Source organism: Bufo gargarizans, chromosome 6 (assembly GCF_014858855.1).
Source record: "Bufo gargarizans isolate SCDJY-AF-19 chromosome 6, ASM1485885v1, whole genome shotgun sequence".
Classification (NCBI taxonomy): Eukaryota; Metazoa; Chordata; class Amphibia; order Anura; family Bufonidae; genus Bufo; species Bufo gargarizans.
This window is the reverse complement of record NC_058085.1, coordinates 76,023,259-76,045,788: the sequence shown is the minus strand read 5'-3', so window position 1 is coordinate 76,045,788 and position 22,530 is coordinate 76,023,259. Positions and strand designations below refer to the sequence as shown.

Here is a 22,530-nt window from a genome sequence, read left to right as displayed (position 1 = left end):
TTTTACGGATGCGGCAATATCTAATATGTATACATTTTTTTATTTATTTCACTTTAACACAATAATAGCATTTTCGAAACCAAAAAAATGATGTTTTAGTGTCTCCATGTTCTAAGAGCTATAGTTTTTTTATTTTTTGAGAGATTTTCTTATGTAGGGGCTCATTTTTTGCGGGATGAGGTGACTGTTTTATTGGTACCATTTTGTGGGACATACGCCTTTTTGATCACTTGGTGTTGCACTTTTTGTGATGTAAGGTGACAAAAATGGCTTTTTTTGACAGTTATTTATTTTTATTTTTTATGGTGTTTATTGGACTGGGTCGATTATGTGATATATTTATAGAGCCGACTGTCACGGACGCGGCAATACCAAATATGTCTATTTTATTTTATTTTTTCTATTTTTTTATTATTTTTTTATTCCTTACTTGGGGAATTTTTTTTTTTTACATGTGAAAACTAATTTTTTTATTTTTTTTTACATTTTATTTTTATTTTTTTTATTTTACACTTTGCGTCCCCCATAAGGTCATACAAGACCTCTGGGGGACATTTAACTTCACTTTTTTTTTTTCTTTTCACTGTTGATTTCTCCTGTACCTGGGGCTGACATAGTAGCCCCAGTTACAGGAGAAATGCACCCCCCAGAGAGGCTGTACAGCAGTATACTTTGCTGTACAGCCTCATTGCAGGGCTGATCGAGGTCTCTGGAGACCTGACAGCTCCTGCACTCACCCGGCTCAGACAGTCACATGTCCTGGAGATCGTGCTGATTGGAGTGAAAACAGCTGCTGGGTGAGTGTAAATGTTCCGATCTCCCTCTCCTGCCAGCACTAATGAGAGGGAGATAGTACAAGCCTTTCTGAGCGCTGTAACTGCAGATTACAGCGCTCACAACACATGCTCTGGAGACAATGCTGCTGATTTGTCTCCAGTGTAAACAGCTGCTGGGGGATCGCTGCTGGAGTATGAATGTACCGATCTCCCTCTCCTGCCAGCGCTACAGAGAGGGAGACGGTGCAAGCATTTCAGAGCGCTGTAACTGGAAATTACAGCGCTCACATGCCCTGGAGACCATGCTGATCGGTCTCCAGGGCTTACAGTTAAGAATTACGATCGCGATGCCTAGTTTAAATACCGATCTCCCTCTCTGACTGGCAGTAATAAGAGGGAGATGGTAGATGCATTTGTGATCGCTCTGACTGCTTGTCAGAGCGATCAAAAGCCCGGAGACCAGCAAAAAAGGTCTCAGGGTAAAGCTCCATGTTCTTGGCTGTCAGGAGGGAGCTTAGTCACAGAGTTTCTATGTACAGGGGCAGAGCACAGGGGGGAAAGCTGCAGGACGTTTTAAAACGTGCTGTCAGAAATAGAGATCCACCTCCTGGACGTTTATAGTCAATGGGCAGACGGGAGGTGGTTAAACTGATAAGAACAGATATTTTTTATTTTATTTTACCTCAGGTTCAATTTTAGCAACGTAAAAACACCATCATATTTACTTTCAAGTTGCCTCAATCAAATCATCATAGGTTTCTTTTATTTTCATATTTGTTTTCTTTATTATTGCAACACCATCTCACACCAGAAACCTCCACTTCTTGTGCTTCCAAACCCCCTCCGCATCTGTCCCATTCTTCTTGATATCCCAAACATAAATAACATACAATCTAGCTAAAATTAAATTAACACAATCAACCTCAGATATTTCTTTCCTCTTAAAAACAATCAAGCTTCGTACATCCCATAAGGTTTCCATAACGCACATTACTATAAACCACATCATCCTCAAATTTGATTTCCCAGAAGCACCTAATCCAAACATCGCACATCTTTCATCAACAAAGACAACACCTGTTAATTCTTTAATCAAGCCTCCAAGTTTCCTCCACACTTCTTTAACATATTCACACTCCCACATTAAATGCTTAACAGACTCACTTTCACCACAACTTCTTCTTGGACATAATTCAGATCTTATCAACTCTCTTCTCTTTTGCACTTCTCGCACCGGTAAAATGTTATGATAAGTCATCCAAGCAATCCCTTTCTGTCTATTTGTCACACCTTTTATCAAGAAATTCTTCCATAACTTAATTGCAACATCCACTCTTAGATTCAAAATATCACACGGAATTTCATTCTGCCGCAACTTACTCAAAACAAGCTTCTTATCCTTAAAACCATTCATATTGCAAGCCCACAAATCATTCTCCTTGATAAAACATTCAATGAGCATATACCATACAGGACATTTAAATGCAACCGGAACTCTTGCATCTCTTGCAACCCACTTTAAACCATACAACATCATCCAGCAGTATACCTTATCATACATGCACTCTTACTATTTTTAGCTACTAAACAAACAAACATTTTAATATAATTAACATCTAAATACCATTGCATTTTCACAATCCCTAACCCACCATTCTCGATCAACTTATACACATATTCTCTCTTCAATCTTTCCATACGGCTATTCCAAAGAAAAGTAAAAATCATTTTCTCAACACGCATCAGCTTCCCCTTGTTTGCAGGGTATACACAAAAAATAAACAAAATGATCGGCAAGACAACAGTCTTGGTTATCAAAATTTTACCAGTAAAGGTAAGATCTCTCAGCCTCCAAAAGTTTACCTTTTTCTCAATTTTCTTACCACATTCATCCCAACTTTCATTTCCTTGCAAATCCTCATTAAACCATACCCCCAACACTTTCACAGCTCCTACTTCATTCCTCACATCTTCAAATCTAACATCCTTATCACCAAAACATTTGAAAATACACTTACCCCAATTCACTAAAAAAACAGACGCACCACAAAACAAATCAAGACACAATCTTCCCCTTCTTATTGCAGCCAGATTATCACTTAAAATAACTATATCATCCCTATAACTTAATACCTTCACAGTTTTACCCATACTCCCCGGAATCAATAAACCACTCATAACCTTATCTTTCCTCATAAGACATAACAAAACCTCAATCACACAAATAAAAAGCATAGGAGACATCGGGCATCCTTGTCTCACTCCTGATTTGATAAAAATTTCTTCACTCAATCTTCCATTCACCAAAAATCTACTCCTAGCATCTTTATATAAACATTCCACACATTTCAAAAACACATTCGGAAAACCCATCCTCTGCAAAACTATAAACATAAATTCATGTGCAACTCTATCAATAGCTTTCTCAAAGTCTACCAAAAAAAACATACATTTCATTTTCCTACTCAAACTATCTCCAATTAGATCACGTAACAAAACTAAATTATCAAACATACATCTCCCCGGCACCGCACAAACTTGATCTTCACCCACAATACTCCCTATCGCTCTTCTCATTCTTCCTGCCAACAATTTAGTAAATATTTTATAATCCGCATTTAACAGGGAAATAGGTCTCCAATTCTCAAGCTTCTTTTTATCATTCTTTTTATGTATAAGAACAACCACACCTTCTTTCATGCTCTGACTCAGTATCCCATTTTCCCACATAAATTTACAGATATCCAGCAGATCTCCACCCATCCAATCCCAAGCTTTTGCATATACATCTACAGGAATCCCATCCATTCCAGGCGTCTCATTTTTCTTGCTTCCCATAACAGCCGCTTTTATTTCATCAATCACAATATCACTACTCATAATTTCACATTCCTCCTCATTAAGTCTACCATCCAAATATCTTAACACATCATCCATTAAACTTCTATCAATCCATTTCTCAGAAAACAATTTTTTATAAAAATCCACCACCTCATTCATTACATTTATAACACATTCCCCTTTCTCATTCACAATAGTATCCATACTTGTTTTTTCCCCACACATTTTCTTAAAAAAGAATCTGGTGCATTTCTCATTCTTTTCCAAACACTCTACTTTAGACCTATAAATAATTTGTTTTCCTTTCTCCTCAATAATTCTCTTTCTCAACATTCTTACCTCATCCAGTAAATCATCAACCTCCACCCCTAATCCCCTCAGTTTTAATAACCATTCATACCTTAAATTTAATTCATTATATTCATTCCTCAACATCCTCGCCTTTTTATATCCCCATCTTTTAAAGAAATATTTAATTTTAACCTTCACCCATTCCCACCAACTTAACACATCACTATACACACATTTCCTTTCTCTCCATTTCTTATACTCTTTCTCAAAACCATTTCCACTCTACACAACAACATCATATGGTCTGAGAAGACAACATCCTTTTGTATCCAATCAGAACACTTCAGACCATTGTTCAAGAATACAGAATCTATCCTTGAAGAAAAATTCCCTCTATCTGATTTATAGGTGACTAAATTTGACTTGCCCATACTCCCCGCTGCATCTAAAAAGGAAAAATCTACAATAATCTTACTTAACTTACCCCCAGTCACATCCTTTCTTTCACCCTCAATCACACAATTGAAATCGCCCAAAAGAATTGTGGGTATCTTCCCAGACAAAAACACACATAATTTCTCCAACAAATCCAATCTCTCTTCCTTTTTAACAGATCCATACACATTCACAACACGCATCTTCCACCTCCTATATTTAACTATAGCTACCACACACCTGCCTACCTCCACCACCGTATAGCTATCAAAACTAAGCTCCTTATTTTTTAGTAAAATCCCCATCCCATCATTTCTGTTTGATACAGATCCTGACCAAACAGAAGCTCCATCAGTCCAGTCTTTCTCAACAGCAGAGTCTGTTATTCCACACTCCTGTAGAGCAATAATGTCAGCTTTCTGAGTTTTTAAAAAATCAAACAAAGCAATTCTTTGGGCTTTAGAATTTAAAGATCTCACATTCAGGGATAATGTATCAAATGTAAGACAGGTCACCATGTAAGGACTTTATCCCTGACATAGTTTCCGATCCCACATATTTTCTTCAACCTATCCCTCCTGGATCTGGGAAGCCTGCACCGTAGCCCCCGTCCCCTAAAAAAGCCACATGATCCGGGATTTTGGGTTCAGGATGCATACCCACTCTTAGAGGGCTGGCTTCACTCTTGTCTCCTGATGAAAAAATGACCTTCTGCCTTTTAGGGGCCGCCCCACCATCTTCATCTGCAGACCTTGTTGGTGTGGACGTGCAATCACCCTGTCCACCTGCTTCCTCTGGAGTTGCATCCGCTTCAAAGAAATTGATAACGGGGGACGTAGAGAGAGAGCCCTCTCCTCCACCCTCATCTCTCAATTCAGCCGGAGGCTCGAAGAGTTGTAGCAAGGCATCCACAGCAGAGATGTCCATGACGTCAGACTCCTCTCCCTGCCTTTCCTCTGCTTCACGTACCATCTCCTCCACCTCATTTTCAGCATCCTGCTCCCCATCACCCCCAACCTGTGGTTCAGGGTTCTCTGCTACATTTTGGGTAGGTCTTACAGGATCTCTTCTCAAGACATCTGCATAAGAACGTACCTGCGATCTTGCAGGGCAATTCATGAATCTGTGGCCCTTTTTTCCACACAAATTACATACAGACAGCTTACCGCACGAGCCAGCCAAATGACCAGACTCTCCACACCTTTTACACCACAGGCGGGTCTCAGTACACCCCTGCTCAGAATGACCATACACTCTGCATTTATGGCAAAACCACCCGGCACCAGGGAAAAAGAGAATCCCTGCATCCCTTCCAATCGCAAAGTTCCTTGGAGGATATCGGAAACCATCTGGACCCTCATGGAACCGAACAAAAAATTTGTATTTCCCGGTCCATAGACCTTCTGAGTTCTTAACTTCATGGGAAAAAACAACATTCATACAATACCGTGCCAAAAATAACTCTATAAGATGCCTTGACACATAGGGGTTGTACATTAGCACCACCAAATGGACATCGTTTCTATAGAGTAAGGTAAAGGTTAAGCCGTCCAAAGCAGGATTAGTCTCATTCTGTTTTAAGGCAGAGTATAAGTCCTGACAAGCCCCAGCAGAGTCTAAGACCAAGGTGTACTTACCCCCCCCTGGGGTCTTGCAGGCAGTAGATGTCATCTCGGCGTACCTTCAGGATTTTGAACAGCACTTCGTGTACCAAATAGGGCGTCGTAAAATGGTCCCTCTTGTCCTCTTCAACGTAGATGGAAAATCCATGTTTGACCCGGGGAGTCCCGGTCTCCGCATGCTCGATCCTCATGATCGCAACTCCAGCAAGAAGCCAAACATCTACCCCCAATAGCAGCATACAGCTTAAGCCTCCAGGAGGCGATGCTGTAAGGCCAAGGGCATGATGGGGTTCTACCTCTGGCAAGAAAGATCTTGCCAAAAGGCCGAGAAGCGATAACCAGAAAAGGGTTCGCCCTACAGGCCGACGGTCCCCAATACAGAACACTTGTGATGGCGATAGCCTATACAGGCCCCAGCTGCAGAGACAGTCCGGGAGGCTTCTTTCTCTCACAAACAAGGAAAAACGTGCGTGCTACGCTCTGGAATCACCAGAATGCTCCACTTCGTGTTTTTCGTATCTGCATAGCTCCGCCCACCACTGTTGGTAACGCCTTTTCTTCGCACGCAATTCCGGATGCCAAAGCACGCCAAGCAGAAAGACTGATAAGGAGTGAATGGAGAGTACTGAGAAAAAAAATAAAAAATAAAAAGATGTAGGTAGGCATTGTTGATTGTGATGTCACGACCCCATTGTTGAGTGTTCCATCAGGGCACTTGGGATGTCATCCACTGACCTGACCTTACTTGACCTCTGACCTTACTAGCCTCTTGTGACACGTGCAGTGTTCCGTCCATTGGCCAGACAAGGCAGTTCCAGCTATTGCTGATACATAGGAAGTGCTGGACTACTTTTTTGCCTCCAAGTCATCCATCCAGTTTACAAGATCCACAAGAGGGAGACACAGGCAAACAAATTTTTCTTATTTACTAAAGCACTACAAAAGCTAAATTGGTTACATCCAGACAACTAGCTACAAAAGGGGAAATTCTCAGGAACAAATCAGCAGCCTGCACAGGTGTGCACAACAGGCCCAAATCAGAGCCATGGTGCGTGGAGTGGAGGTCCAAACAATGCAGTCCAGTGATATCAAAACGATTCATTCAGGTGATAAGCCAATTAACCTAACAATTAAGCCATCAATCTTAATTGGATTTGAGGTGTTTGGAGAGGTGACTGGCTGGCTGGGTTGCTTGGTTTGGTGCTGGAACAAACCCACACACAGCTGATGCAATTAGGAGATTGACAGCAGGCTAGATGCAGGTATGCAGAAAGCTGCACAGCACAAACCTCACAGGGGAGAAGCTGAAGTGCAGACTCACTCCTGAGGCAGGACACAGCAACTTTAAACTTGCTTGCTGGCAGGATGCTTACAATCCATCTCTCAATTTCATTCTGTTTTTTCATAGTGGAATAGAAAGGGTGCACCGGTCCTGGAGGTACTGCAATACCAGGTCAATGCGTGGAGTGGACAGAGCAAGCTCTTTTTCCATCTCCCTGTTCGAAAAATCCATTAAATATATGGTCCCCAGATAGGGTTCGTATCAGATATTAAACTGATAAGAACAGATTTTTTTTTATTTTTTTTTTTAAACCACTCAGTGGTCAGTAACTAAAAGCTCTAAATATACTTATATAGCAAGCTTATTCCAACCTCATCATCGTGGTCATTCTTTATTTATATATTTTTTTGTAATTCATATTCATTACTCAAATTTTTTTTACCAAAAAATCTCCATTTCTTAAATTTCCACACACCCTCACTATCTACACCACCACCGTACTTCCTATCCCAGCAATATATTATATATAACCTAGACAATATCAATTTCAAACACTCATCCTCTGATATCAATTCTCTTTTGAACACCAACAAATTTCTCACATCCCATAAGCACTCCATTACACACACAATTATAAACCATAGCAGCCTAATATTCTGTTTCCCACAAGCACCTAAACCAAACATAGCTACCTTCCAGTCCATATATTTTACCCCAGTCAATTCTTTAATCATCCCACCCATCCCTTTCCATACATTCTGCACATACTTATCATCCCACCACAAATGTCTCACACTTTCACTAGCACCACACCCTTCTCTCGGACAAAATTCAGACTTAACAAAATCTCTTTTTTTCTGTATTTCTCTCACTGGCAAAATATTCTGCAATCCCATCCATACAATATCCTTTTGCCTATTTGACACTCCCTTAATACCCAACTTCTTCCACACCGATACCGCAACATCCGACCTCAATCCCATAATATCACACTCCAGTTCATCCTTGCATATAACATTCATCACAAATTTCTTATTCTTAAATCCATTCATCTCAATCCTTAACAAATCATATTTCCTGATAAATTTTTGCACCACCTTATACCATTCAGGACATTTAAAAGCCACATGGACCCTTGCATCTTTAACCCTCCATCTTAATCCATACACCATCCACCCAGCCATATATCGCATCATATAAGCACATTTATTCTCTTTCCCATACATTACAACAAAATTCTTAATATACGCAACACCAAAAAAACACTCAAACTCTGGCAAACCAAGCCCTCCTCTTTCTTTTGACTTACAGACATCCATTCTCCTCAATTTCTCCATTCTACTTGCCCATAAAAAAGTAAATACCATTTTCTCCACCTTTATCCTTTTAGCAGTATTAGTTGGAAAAATAGAAAACACAAACCATATCACAGGTATAATAACCGACTTAACAATCAAAACTTTCCCAGACAAACTCAAATCTCGCATTCTCCAATAATTAAATTTCCTTTCAATCCGTTTCGCACATTCGTCCCAGCTTTCATCCCCCTTCAAATTGTCATTAAAAAGAACTCCTAACACTTTAATAGCACCACTTTCATACACTACATCTTCCAACCTCACCGAACTATCCCCAAAACATTTAAACAAACATTTATTCCAGTTAACCCTAAACCCCGATGCACCACAAAAAAAATCCAGAATCAGTCTACCTCTCCTTATAGCAGCCATGTTATCATTCAAAATCACCACATCATCCATATATCCCAAAATATTCACATACTTCCCCCCACTCCCTGGAATAAGCATTCCTCTCATCACTTTATCCTTCCTAACCATACACATCAATACTTCAATCACACTTATGAATAAAACAGGAGACATCGGACATCCCTGTCTTACACCCGAGCACACATCAACCCTTTTACCTAAACGCCCATTGACTAACACTTCGCTACTAACTCCATCATATAAGCTTCTCACACACTTCAAAAACCTCTCAGGATATCCCATCACACTCAGAACTTTAAATATATATTCATGCGAAACCCGATCAAACGCTTTTTCAACATCAACAGTTAAAACCATACATTTCTGCTTCCTGTCCTTACAATCTCCAATCACATCCCTCAATAACATCAGATTTTCATTCATACTTCTCCCAGGCACAGAACATACCTGATCCTCACCAACCACACTCCCCACAACACTACGCATACGATTCGCCAGAAACTTACTAAAAAATTTGTAATCCACATTTAAAAGCGTGATCGGTCTCCAATTCTCAACTTTCTTCTTCTCCCCTTTCTTAAAAATCAAAACCACCACCCCCTCTTTCATAGATTCACTCAATACACCCTTTTGCCACATATACTTACATACTTCAAACACATCCTCTCCCATCCACTCCCATGCTTTCATGTAAAGTTCCACTGGAATCCCATCTTTCCCAGGTGTTCTATACCTTTTAGAATCAAAAACAATCTTCCTTATCTCCTCCAAAGACATGTCATCACACAAACACTCCTCCTCTCCCTTATCTAACTTTCCCTCCAAACACGTTACAACCTCCTCCATTAGCCTTTTGTCCACCCACTTATTTGCATACAACCCAGAATAAAATTTCTCCACTTCAGTCACCACACCCTCACCATGAACACACTGCCCTATCTCATTTACCACCTCATCCATATCTTCCTTCTTTCCACACACCTTCTTAAAGAAAAATCTTGTACACTTCTCATTCTCTTCCAAAACCATCACTTTCGATCGAAAAATAATCTCCTTACCCTTTCTCTCCATAATTTGTTTCAACTCTTTCTTCGCTTTCATCATTAAATCATCCACATCCACACCTAAACCGTTTAATTTTTTAAGCCACTCAATCCTCATATTCAATTCTTTATACTCATTCTTCAACATTCTAGCTTTCTTACCTCCCCATTTCCTAAAAAATACTTTAACTCTTTTTTTCATCCAGTCCCACCATTCTAATACATCCACAAAATCCTTCTTCTTCCTCCTCCATTGCATATATTCAACTCTGAAGTGTTCCATAACGCTACAATCATCCAACAACCCAACATTCAACTTCCAATACCCCCTCCCATACGTACTCGCACTTACCCCTTCCACACAACATTTCAAACACATATGATCGGTAAACCAAACATTCTCCTGTGAATACTTAGCACACTTTAGATTTTTGGATATAAAGATGTAATCGATCCTGGATGCTACATTTCCTGTCTCAGAAAAAAAAGTGCACGGTGGTGGCTTCCCCAACACGACCTCAGCTATATCTAGAAAAGAGAAATCGTCAATTAGCTTTTGTAGTAAATTCCCAGATGCATCTTTCTTCTCACCTTCTAACACACAATTGAAATCACCCAGCAAAATTGTCTCCATTCTCCCTACCAAAAACACATTCAACTTCTCCAACAAACTCACCCTCTCATCTTTTTTTGTAGACCCATACACATTAACAATTCTAAATTTCCATTTATCATACTTTATAACAGCCAGAACACACCTCCCTGCTTCAACCACTGTATACGACTCCACACACATCCTACTATTATTTAACAGAATCCCAACCCCCGAATTCCTATTCTCACATGAGCCAGACCACACAGATTCCCCATACTTCCATTCATTCTCACTTAAACCCTCATCAATCCCACATTCTTGCAAACATATAATATCGGCATTTTGCTTTTTCAAAAAGTCAAGGATAGTTGCCCTCCTTGTCCTAGATTTTAACAAACGGACATTCAAGGACAGGACATGTACTCCAATTTTGTCCCCCATACAAGGACTTTTTTGAGGGTATAGTTCTCACATCCTCTCATAATCTTCAGCCTTCTTCTCCTTGCAGGGAGTAGCCAGAGCTGAAGGCACCAGTCTCTAGACCGTCTAAAAAAAGTTGATAGTTTGCAATGTCAGGATTGGGAAACATTCTGACCCCCCGAGGGCTTGCATCCTCACTAGATGGAGAATCAAATCTAGGTCTCTTTATAGACAAATCCATGCCATATTCCTCCATGCTCGTAGATGGCCTGGAGAAGTCACCCTGGCCTCTCTTTGCGTCTTCCACCTGTTCTTGCTCCTCCTCTTCAGGCAAAACTGGGGTTTTGGACAAGGAAGTGTCCATTTCCCCCTCTCCTTGCAAAACAGTTATTTCAACAGGTGGGAGAGCAATGTTAGGAGGAGAAAAGTCCATCTCCCCCTCAACCGCCCCCTCCTTCACCCCTTCCGCCTCCACAATATCAGCGACATCACTTATGTCGCCTACAGGCACACTCGGGGCCTGTTTCTGGTATCTCGCAGGGACCGAAGACCGTATCTTAGCGGCCTCAGAATATAACTTGGACTTAGCCCTTGATGGGAAAGCATTCAGCGGACAATCACGGAAAAGGTGACCCACCTGGCCACACACATTACACACACACTGATTGGTGCAAGAGCCGGAAAGATGACCTTCCTTATTACAATTAGAACACCGCAACGGTGTCTCTTTGCAACCATCCATAGTATGTCCGTATATCTTACATTTCCTACAGAAGGCTGGATTACCGGGAAAAAACAAGAACCCTTTATCCCTCCTGATAGAAAACGACATCGGGGGATAACACAAACCACCTGGTCTTGATATGTCTGCCTTGAATCTGAGAAAAAATTTATATTTCCCTGTCCAAAGGGATTCCGAATTCATCACTTTATGTGCAAACCTCACCACCTCGCAGTATCTGCCCAAAAAGACAGCAATGTTATCGAGAGGGACGTATGGGTTATGCATATAAACAACTAATGGAATGTCATCATTATAAAGCACAGTAACAGTAACCCCATCAAGGACAGGGTCATTCACAAAACCCTTCAACAATGTAAGGAGGTTATGACATGCAGCAGGATTTGTAAGAACCAGAATATAATGTCCTCTCTTCGGATCCTGTAGACATAAGATTTCTTCACGTCTAACATGCAATAAACGGAACAGTACCTCATGCACAATAAATTCCAGGGTGAAATTCTCACGTTTCTCCTCCGCAATGAAAAAGCCAAATCCGTTCTTGACCCGATAGTCATCGGTCCCCGCAGCTCGGATGGTAACGCCCATCTTCAAAGACTTCCTGCGTCCGCCGTCCGATCCAGTGATCGCCCTCTCAACCTCAGCCCTGGCTGCGTCCGGTCATGCCATGATCGCAGCCAAAAGGCCGAGAAGCGATACCCGCACGGCCTCGACGACGGGGCCGCCGTTCGCCAATGCAGAGCACTTCTCAAGGCAAAAGCCTACAGGCCACAGCCACAGACACAGTCCGGGAGGCTTCTTTCTCTCACAAACCAGGGAAAACGTGCGTCCTACGCTCAGAAATCACCAGCATGCTCCACTTTGTGTTTTTCGTATCTGCATAGCTCCACCCACCACTTTTGGTCACGCCTTTTCTTCGCACGAAATTCCGGATGCCAAAGCACGCCAAGCAGAAAGACTGATAAGGAGTGAATGGAGAGTACTGAGAAAAAAAAAAAAAGATGTAGGTAGGCATTGTTGATTGTGATGTCACGGCCCCATTGTCGAGTGTTCCATCAGGGCACTTGTGATGTCATCCACTGACCTGACCTTACTTGACCTCTGACCTTACTAGCCTCTTGTGACACGTGCAGTGTTCCGTCCATTGGCCAGACAAGGCAGGTCCAGCTATTGCTGATACATAGGAAGTGCTGGACTACATTTTAGCCTACAAGTCATCCATCCAGTTTACAAGATCCACAAGAGGGAGACACAGGCAAACAAATTTTACTTATTTACTAAAGCACTACAAAAGCTAAATTGGTTACATCCAGCCAACTTGCTACAAAAGGGGAAATTCTCAGGAACAAATCAGCAGCCTGCACAGGTGTGCACAACAGGCCCAAATCAAAGCCATGGTGCGTGGAGTGGAGGTCAAAACAATGCAGTCCAGTGATATCAAAACGATTCATTCAGGTGATAAGCCAATTAACCTAACAATTAAGCCATCAATCTTAATTGGATTTGAGGTGTTTGGAGAGGTGACTGGCTGGCTGGGTTGCTTGGTTTGGTGCTGGAACAAACCCACTCACAGCTGATGCAATTAGGAGATTGACAGCAGGCTAGATGCAGGTATGCAGAAAGCAGCACAGCACAAACCTCACAGGGGAGAAGCTGAAGTGCAGACTAACTCCTGAGGCAGGACACAGCAACTTCAAACTTGCTTGCTGGCAGGATGCTTACAATCCATCTCTCAATTTCATTCTGTTTTTTCATAGTGGAATAGAAAGGGTGCACCGGTCCTGGAGGTACTGCAATACCAGGTCAATGCGTGGAGTGGACAGAGCAAGCTCTTTTTCCATCTCCCTGTTCGAAAAATCCATTTAATATATGGTCCCCAGATAGGGGACGTATCAGATATTAAACTGATAAGAACAGATTTTTTTTTTAAGTTGACTATCCCAAAGGGATATATTTTATTAAAAACAATCTTTACATGAGAAGTTCATAATAAATTAATAAAACAGTTTTACAGAAACATATAAGAAAGATATTTATAATATTATATAATCGACCCCCACTCTCTTAAAAACCATTTATGGCACATAAAAGGAGCATTTTTTTTGTCTATTAAATAATATTTATACATTTCTTCTAAAACCATTTTTAAAACATTTTCCTCAGAGATAAGATCGTGTTTAAAACATAAAATATTCCTGGCCATCCACAGAGCTGCTTTGACACAATTGGTGATCTTCCATGCCATAGTCTTCTTTATTCTTGAGGGGCATTCCAGACCTCCATAAAATACACCGTCCATTGTTAAAACCTTTAATCCAGAAATCTTCTTCATTAAGGGGAGCATTTTAGTCCATATCTTCTGTGCAAAGTAACAGTACCAGAATAAATGAAAAACGTCCTCCTCCTCTCAGCATGCTCCCCTGGGACATTCCGCGGTGCTAGTCAATCCTCTTCGGTGCTGGAATGTCCGGCATGGAAGACACTCATGCACGCAGCTCCAGGCCAGGTCTTTCTGAGAATTAAAAAGATAATTAATATTTACGTCTTTCCATATTTGTTTGCATTTATTTTCGTTAAAATTTTTAATAGGAACCATTATCTTTTCATCTTGAATTTCTTTTAAAATACTTTTACTATTTTTTAAAAATTCTACCCTTTTCCCAGTTAAATTAAAAGAGGTCACTATTTTTTCTAAAAGCATATGGGGAATTTAAAACCGTTTCGAACCATTTATTTTTCCTCATAAAATAACCAGTACCATAACGTAAAAAAATAAGACCAATAAATTACTTTAAAAAGGGTATTAAAACATAAACAGAAATATTTTATTAAAAGGAAGGCTTTTATATCAGGAAGGTCTTTACCGCCAGATCTCTCCTTAGTTTGTCCATCCTAGAGCCCCAAAAGAAGTTAAAACAGGCTTTGTTAATCTTTTTTTAAAAACTATGAGATGGAGGAAAAAACATACTTAAATACATTAAAATCGGTAAAATAATCATTTTTATGATTAAAACCTTGCCTTCCATTGTTAATTTTCTCATATTCCACATGCATATATTTTTATTTATCTTTTCTGTCGCCGCGTCCCAACTCCCGAGGCCATCATTGGACTCACTGAAGGTGACACCTAAAATCTTTACTGTCTCAGACTCAGGAATGTCAATGTCTCTTAAAATCATGTCTCCAATGTTTAAAATACAACTTTTATTAAAATTGACCTTAAAACCGGAGGAACCGCAAAAATATTCAACTTGCTTGGAGGCTTTTTGGATTGACAGGGTGTCCCTACAGATTACCGCCACATCATCCATGTACCCCACTACTTTGGCCTCTAGTCCCCCTCCGCCCGGCAGGGGGACACCATGTATCTGCTTGTCTTGTCTTAGCTTAATTAAAAGAGGCTCTAGAGCGCAGATAAAAAGCAGTGGGGACAAGGGACACCCCTGTTTCACTCCTGATTTTAAAAGGACATCCTGAGTCTTAAAACCATTGATTAAAATCTTACTTGTACAATGGTCATAAAATGCTCTCAAGGATTGAATAAAACCTTCCGGTATACCCATTTTCCTTAAAACCTGAAAAAGATAAATGTGTGAGACACGATCAAAGGCTTTTTCCAAAGTCCAAGGATAAAATCGCCACATTTCCCTTTCTTTCCTTATCTTAATTATCCCAAATACTTCTCCCGGGCACCCCGCAAACCTGGTTCTGGTGTATTACTTTATGAATTATTTTTTTCAATCTATTCGCACACAGTTTTGCCATTATCTTGTAATCACAGCACAATAACGTGATTGGCCTCCAGTTTTTAATGTCGGTTTTATCACCTTTCTTATAAAGTAAGGTTACTTCCCCTTTTCTCCAGGAGCCCGGGAGAGATTTTTCTTTAAAAACTTCTGTAAAAAGATAAAACAAATCCTCTTTTAAAACGCCATAAAATGTAATATAAAACTCAATGGGTATACCATCCATACTAGGAACTTTTTCCTTCTTAAAACTTTTAATAGTTTCTAAAATCTCTTGCTCTGTTATGTCCTGTAATAAAAATCCTTGAGAGTCATGATCTAAAACACTTTCAATCACCCTCAGTGAGTCCTTCATAAAATATTTATCTGTCTTTTTCTCATTAAAAAGCTCAGAATAAAAATCGTGTGCTTTCTTTAAAATACCTTTTATATCTTTTTCCCCATCAAGCTCCTCAATCTGGGTACGTTTTCCTTGGATTTTTAAAAAAAAAGTACCTGGAGCAGGTTTCGTTTTCCTCAAGGTGTTTAACCCTTGAGCGGAATATAATTTCTTTACCTCTCTGCTCCAGGCACTGAGATATCTCTTTTTTGTTGTCTATAATCTCTTTAGTCATATCTATACCCAGATCTCGGAGCTTATACTGAGTCTGCAGACGGGTATTTTGTTTTTCAAAAAAATCTTTTTGTTCCTGAGCTTTTTCTTTCCCCTTATTTATAAAAAAAAAATTTTGATCTTCTTTTTCATTTTTTCCCACCACTCTGATATGGGCTTTTGAGGATTTCTTACCCGTCTGCAGCACTTATAAAAGGTAATAAAATCAGATAAAATCTTCGGATCCTTTAAAAGAGAGACATTCAGTTTCCATGTTTTTTTCTGTTTACTTCTACCATCATACTGTATCTTAAAAGATAATAACTTATGATCTGAAAATAAATTAGATAAAAGCTCACAACTAAAAGGCAGTATTTGATAAGAGCAGAAGATAAAATCAATTCTGGATTTACAATTAATATTACTCCAAGTAACGCCGGCCTCTTCAGGTAAACTATTGCATTTTTTAAAAACGTCAGTGAGTCGGAAGTCCAAGATTATATCTTTTAGCAGAGAGGAGGATCTGTCGTAATTCCGACTCACCGTGTTAGAGAACCGGCGTTCCCCTCTTAAAATACAATTAAAATCTCCTGCTAAAATCAAAGGTATAGAGTCATTAATAAATAAAGATAAAATGTCTAACATTTCTATTCTCTCTTTTTTCTCTGCTGAACCATAAAAAATTAAAAACTGCCATTTAACCCCATCAATAAAAGCTTTTACTAATAAAATTCTCCCTGGTAAAATCTCATTCACATGGTCAATTAAAACATTTCCCTTAATTAAAATCGCAACACCTCCGGACTTGCTCCCGTTCGACCCTGACCACACTGAGGGTCCATGCTTCCAGTCTTCTTGATATTTTTTGTAGTTTTGCTTGTGGGGTACACAACATTCTTGTAAAAAGAAGACTGTAGCAGTAAAAACAGATAAATAATTAAAAAGGGCCACTCTCTGGGTTTTTGAATGAACACTCCGGGTGTTGAGGGAGATACCTGTTAAAAAAGCCATGATAAAAGATTAAAAGGGAGTTATTACCTTTTAAGATGCCCAGACACAGCTTCAGACGGCGTCAGCGGAACCAGAGGTATCGCTTCCGCTTGCGGCCAGCGTCTCCCCCCCCCCTGCAGCCAGCGTCTCTTCTGCGTTCCAAACCAAGCCCATTGGCAACTGTTCAGGTATCAGAGCCGCGGCATCATTCCTCTCCCCCTCCGGCAGAGGCTTTGTGTAGTATAGTTTCCGGTACCGAGTTTGGTTGCTTGGTCATTTCATTTCCGACTCACCACTTAGGTGAGGAGGGCTGCTCTGCAGGGAGCCTTCAGGATCAGCCCCTGGTCCCCCAGTAGGCTTCCCCTTCAGACTCCCCTCCACCGCTTCTACACAGTCCCTCCTTTTTTTCGATACCGCGGCTCCACCTGGGTCCTCTGCGACGCTTACCGGCTGACCAGGGACCAAATGCGGGCCAGGCGGATCAGCTTCATTCGGCTGGCCCCTCTCCGTCTCTGGAGGGGGTTGGTCCGTCGGCCAGTCTGGTAGTATCCATTTGTTCCTCTGCATTTCTCTTGGGCTCCTCTCCTTGGGGTTGGGGTTCCGCTTGTGCCTCTGGTTGCTTCTGCCATCCTTGCTGCGCCTTCGATTTGGAAAAAGGGCAATTAAAAGAGAGGTGACCAAACTTTTGACACGAGTAGCATTTCTTTCCAGCTGAACATTCACTTATGCTATGTTGAGTACTCCCACAATTTTCTATAGTGTGTCCATATAGTTTGCACCTTCTACAGTATGATGGCATACCAGAAAAAAACATATCACCTACCATGTCTCCCAGTTTAAAACGAGCTGGCGGTAAAACGTATTCTCCTGGGAAGTTGGGATCACGGCGACAGATTACTTTAAACAACCATTTAGATGTCCAAATCCCGGCACTATTTAAAATCCTAGTTACAGAAATTATTTTATGGAAAAAGGTAGCTAAAAACATACTGACGACCTCCAAACTGGCAAATGGGCAATACATCTTTATAACTACATTTTTAACTTCGTTAACTTCATGCTCGTATATCTTTAGACCTTCCACTCTTTTATCATTAAGTATACGCGGTACCTTAGCCATAAAATCTTTAAAAATACCAAGTTACGTTGTAAACTCTGCGTCTCGGATAATCCTGTATCGCTAAAATTTCCTGCTTTTGTACTCCGAATACACCATATAACACTTCCTCTACCAAATATTTTAGGTTGTACTTCCCTTTTTTTTCCTCGGTTACAGATAGGCGGACCGTATCTTTTATTCTAGCATATTCCGGGATTTGGTTTTCATCTTCTTGTCGGGGTACGTTTTCTTTTAGCTCCTCTGTTCCTCCTCTGGTTCTTCCTCCACTGGTTCCTTCTCCGGCTCTTTCGTCTTTAGAATTTCTCCTTTGAGATTCCTCCTTCCTCTCCTTCTTTTGCTTTTTTCCTCCTGCCACGATAAAATCTCCTCCCTCCATGGGTTCAAGGTCTTCTCCTCCTCCTCCGGGGTCCTCTGCCATGATGTTAATTGGCGCTTTGATTTGCTTCTCTGAAAACAAAGAAACGTGTGCTCCCCTGCAAGTCCTGGGACTTACAGAGGTTCGGGGGATCGCAACTCGACGTCCCCGGGACTAAGCCTCTCTCCCAATAGCAGCAGGGGGGTGAAGTCCAGACTATAAACCAAATACGATCCCCCCAGGCCGAGAGAGAGGGTACCCAGGTCCTACCTTCTGACACGCAGACCAAGTGCAGCACCGAAGATTATATTTTTTTTTGAGTTGGCATCCCCACAACGGGGACTTTATAATTTTTATTAAAACATATTTACATTAAAAGACAATTTTTACATTATTAACATACAAATTACATCAACCATCTGGTCTTACTCCACCTTTCCAGGCGTCTTATGACATACGCAACATATTATCACTACTTAACTCCATATTAGATAATATCTCTTTTGGCATTTTCGCTTGATCTCGGGGATGGACATTGTAAAGCTCAAAGAACTTCTCCTTGTCCATACCCAAGTATCTCCTAACATACCTATATAAGGCAGTTAATTTTACACCTGATTTTTTCAAATCTTCCATCTCATTTCTCATTTTTTCAACTCTCTCATTTTCTAACTCCTCCTCACTTTTCTTTTTTGATTCTTTAGTTGATCTCTTAATTTCTGGCTCGTTTTTCTCTTCACTACTCTTTCCAGGATTTTTCCTTTTTTGCTTCCCTTTTCTAAACTCCTCTTTCCCTCTCTCTTTCTTTTTAGGGCAATCAAAATATAAATGACCACATAAACCACACAAATTACATTTCTTTTCTTTTTGACAGTCTTTTGACAAGTGACCATCCTCTTCACATCTCGAGCACCATAAAAACGTACAATTGTCTCTCTTATGACCGTACCTCTTGCAGTTCCTGCAGAAGTCAGTCATGCCGTTGAAGAACAAGTCCCCGTTTATAGCACCAATTTTAAATCGGCCCAGCGGAAAAATAACTTCCCCCCCCCCCCAGAGTCCTCTTTAAATAACACATAAAATTTCCATTTTGTAGTCCATAAGCCATACTTGTTATAAACCTTACCTTTCGGGATTACCTTCTCACAGTGTCTTTCAAGAAAGGCACAAATGTCCTCTTCAGGTACATAAGGGCTGTACATCTGTATAGTTACAATTCTTTCCCTCCTTGGATAATGTGGAATCACACGGACGCCAGTCAAGGTAGGGCTAAGTCCAAGCAGTCCCAGTTTCTTCAGCACTGCGTCGCAGGCCTCCACAGAAACAAAGACAACATCAAATATACTGCGTTTCGGAAACTCCAGCATGGATAAAATCAATTCCTTCCGGATATCGACCAGTCCAAAGAGAATCTCCTCCACGAGAAAAGCAAGTCCTTTATCTTTCTTGCAAGGGTCCTCCAACAGGAACCGAACAGCATTCTTGATCCTTTCGTAGGCAGGCATCTCGCTCAGGTCAGAGCTCTGGACCTCCATCTCGGCCATCAAGGCACCTGGACACCACGGGTTCTGTATAACCCTCACCCACTTATTCAGCGGGCAGGTAGGTGATCGCTCCTCGTTGCCCAGGGACTAAGCCGACTGCCCAATAGCAGCAGGGGGGTGAAGTCCGAGCTATCAACTCGGACGATCCCCCCAGGCCGAGCAGCCGGGTACCCCAGGCACCTTATGACCAAGACTCAATGTATCCCTACACTTGTAAAAACACAAAATGCAATCGCACACTGCAACCAGCACTCTGCCCTGCCTTTATGCTGGATGTTGAATAAGGCATTGGTGTACATTTTGGCCAAAGCGTAATAAGCCACTCACCACGTCAAGGTCGCCTTAATGAGTGGTCCCTAACACTAGTTCCTACCTTTTATGGGCCATGACAGCCACATAAAGTCCAGGGAGCGCAGGTACAGCATGCACGCCAAGCACACTCTGCTTTTAACCCCGTCCGGTGCCATTACAGCTTTCATCGGATCCAGGGATGCAAGTACTCACATGCATGCTGAACCCACTATATACTTCTCCTGGAGCCTAATGGCCTGGTAGGTGCTATATAAGCAGACTCAGTTTTATACTGACTTTAAAACCAGCCTCCAGGGGGCAGATTAAATGGACAGGTGTGCTTGACTGCTTGGAGATCGCCACGCCTCCAATACGTACTACAAAGAGAAAAATATGGAAAATTCAGCCCGCACTACCCCTAGCAGGTGCAGATTGCTATGGTGAAATAGAGATATAAATGTAAAAACACAAAATGCAATCGCACACTGCAACCAGCACTCTGCCCTGCCTTTATGCTGGATGTTGAATAAGGCATTGGTGTACATTTTGGCCAAAGCGTAATAAGCCACTCACCACGTCAAGGTCGCCTTAATGAGTGGTCCCTACACTTGACCAAAAGGCCAAGAAGCAATACCCGCACGGCCTCGACGACGGGGCCGCCGTTCGCCAACGCAGAGCACTTCTCAAGGCAAAAGCCTACAGGCCACAGCCACAGAGACACAGTCCGAGAGGCTTCTTTCTCTCACAAACCAGGGAAAACGTGCGTCCTATGCTCAGAAATCACCAGCATGCTCCACTTCGTGTTTTTCGTATCTGCATAGCTCCACCCACCACTTTTGGTCACGCCTTTTCTTCGCACGAAATTCCGGATGCCAAAGCACGCCAAGCAGAAAGACTGATAAGGAGTGAATGGAGAGTACTGAGAAAAAAAAAAAGATGTAGGTAGGCATTGTTGATTGTGATGTCACGGCCCCATTGTTGAGTGTTCCATCAGGGCACTTGTGATGTCATCCACTGACCTGACCTTACTTGACCTCTGACCTTACTAGCCTCTTGTGACACGTGCAGTGTTCCGTCCATTGGCCAGACAAGGCAGGTCCAGCTATTGCTGATATATAGGAAGTGCTGGACTACATTTTAGCCTCCAAGTCATCCATTCAGTTTACAAGATCCACAAGAGGGAGACACAGGCAAACAAATTTAACTTATTTACTAAAGCACTACAAAAGCTAAATTGGTTACATCCAGACAACTTGCTACAAAAGGGGAAATTCTCAGGAACAAATCAGCAGCCTGCACAGGTGTGCACAACAGGCCCAAATCAAAGCCATGGTGCGTGGAGTGGAGGTCAAAACAATGCAGTCCAGTGATATCAAAACGATTCATTCAGGTGATAAGCCAATTAACCTAACAATTAAGCCATCAATCTTAATTGGATTTGAGGTGTTTGGAGAGGTGACTGGCTGGCTGGGTTGCTTGGTTTGGTGCTGGAACAAACCCACACACAGCTAATGCAATTAGGAGATTGACAGCAGGCTAGATGCAGGTATGCAGAAAGCAGCACAGCACAAACCTCACAGGGGAGAAGCTGAAGTGCAGACTCACTCCTGAGGCAGGACACAGCAACTTCAAACTTGATTGCTGGCAGGATGCTTACAATCCATCTCTCAATTTCATTCTGTTTTTTCATAGTGGAATAGAAAGGGTGCACCGGTCCTGGAGGTACTGCAATACCAGGTCAATGCGTGGAGTGGACAGAGCAAGCTCTTTTTCCATCTGCCTGTTCGAAAAATCCATTTAATATATGGTTCCCAGATAGGGGACGTATCAGATATTAAACTAATAAGAACTGATTTTCGATTGAAACGTCTTTATTACAATCAGTCGTCATACATACATACTTTGGTACTGTGACGCAGCACAGCACTCAATAAATTACAAGTATTCGTCTTTGCGAGCATGGCATTGTTATGTGTTAAGGCTGGCCGCAGGCTAGCCTGGATTTGTGGGAGGGGCCAGTACCTGTCTTAAGCAGTCCGGCTCTCCCAGGCAGCACGTCTGCATTCGGACGTCTGCTACTTCCGGGTGTGACGTCATCAGCAAGCGTCCTGCACG

General features: G+C 41.5%; 1 non-coding gene and 2 pseudogenes across 1 annotated transcript; all 3 read right to left on the bottom strand.

Annotated features, from left to right (window-relative positions):
- Positions 1–7,381: 7,381 nt before the first annotated feature.
- LOC122942786 lies at positions 7,382–7,587 on the bottom strand (annotated as a pseudogene).
- A 5,955-nt stretch (positions 7,588–13,542) lies between these two features.
- On the bottom strand, positions 13,543–13,729 carry LOC122942961. Its single transcript, XR_006390797.1, has one exon. It is a non-coding gene; the product is annotated as a U2 spliceosomal RNA (small nuclear RNA).
- Positions 13,730–22,115: 8,386 nt separating this feature from the next.
- On the bottom strand, positions 22,116–22,296 carry LOC122942805 (annotated as a pseudogene).
- Positions 22,297–22,530: the final 234 nt, after the last annotated feature.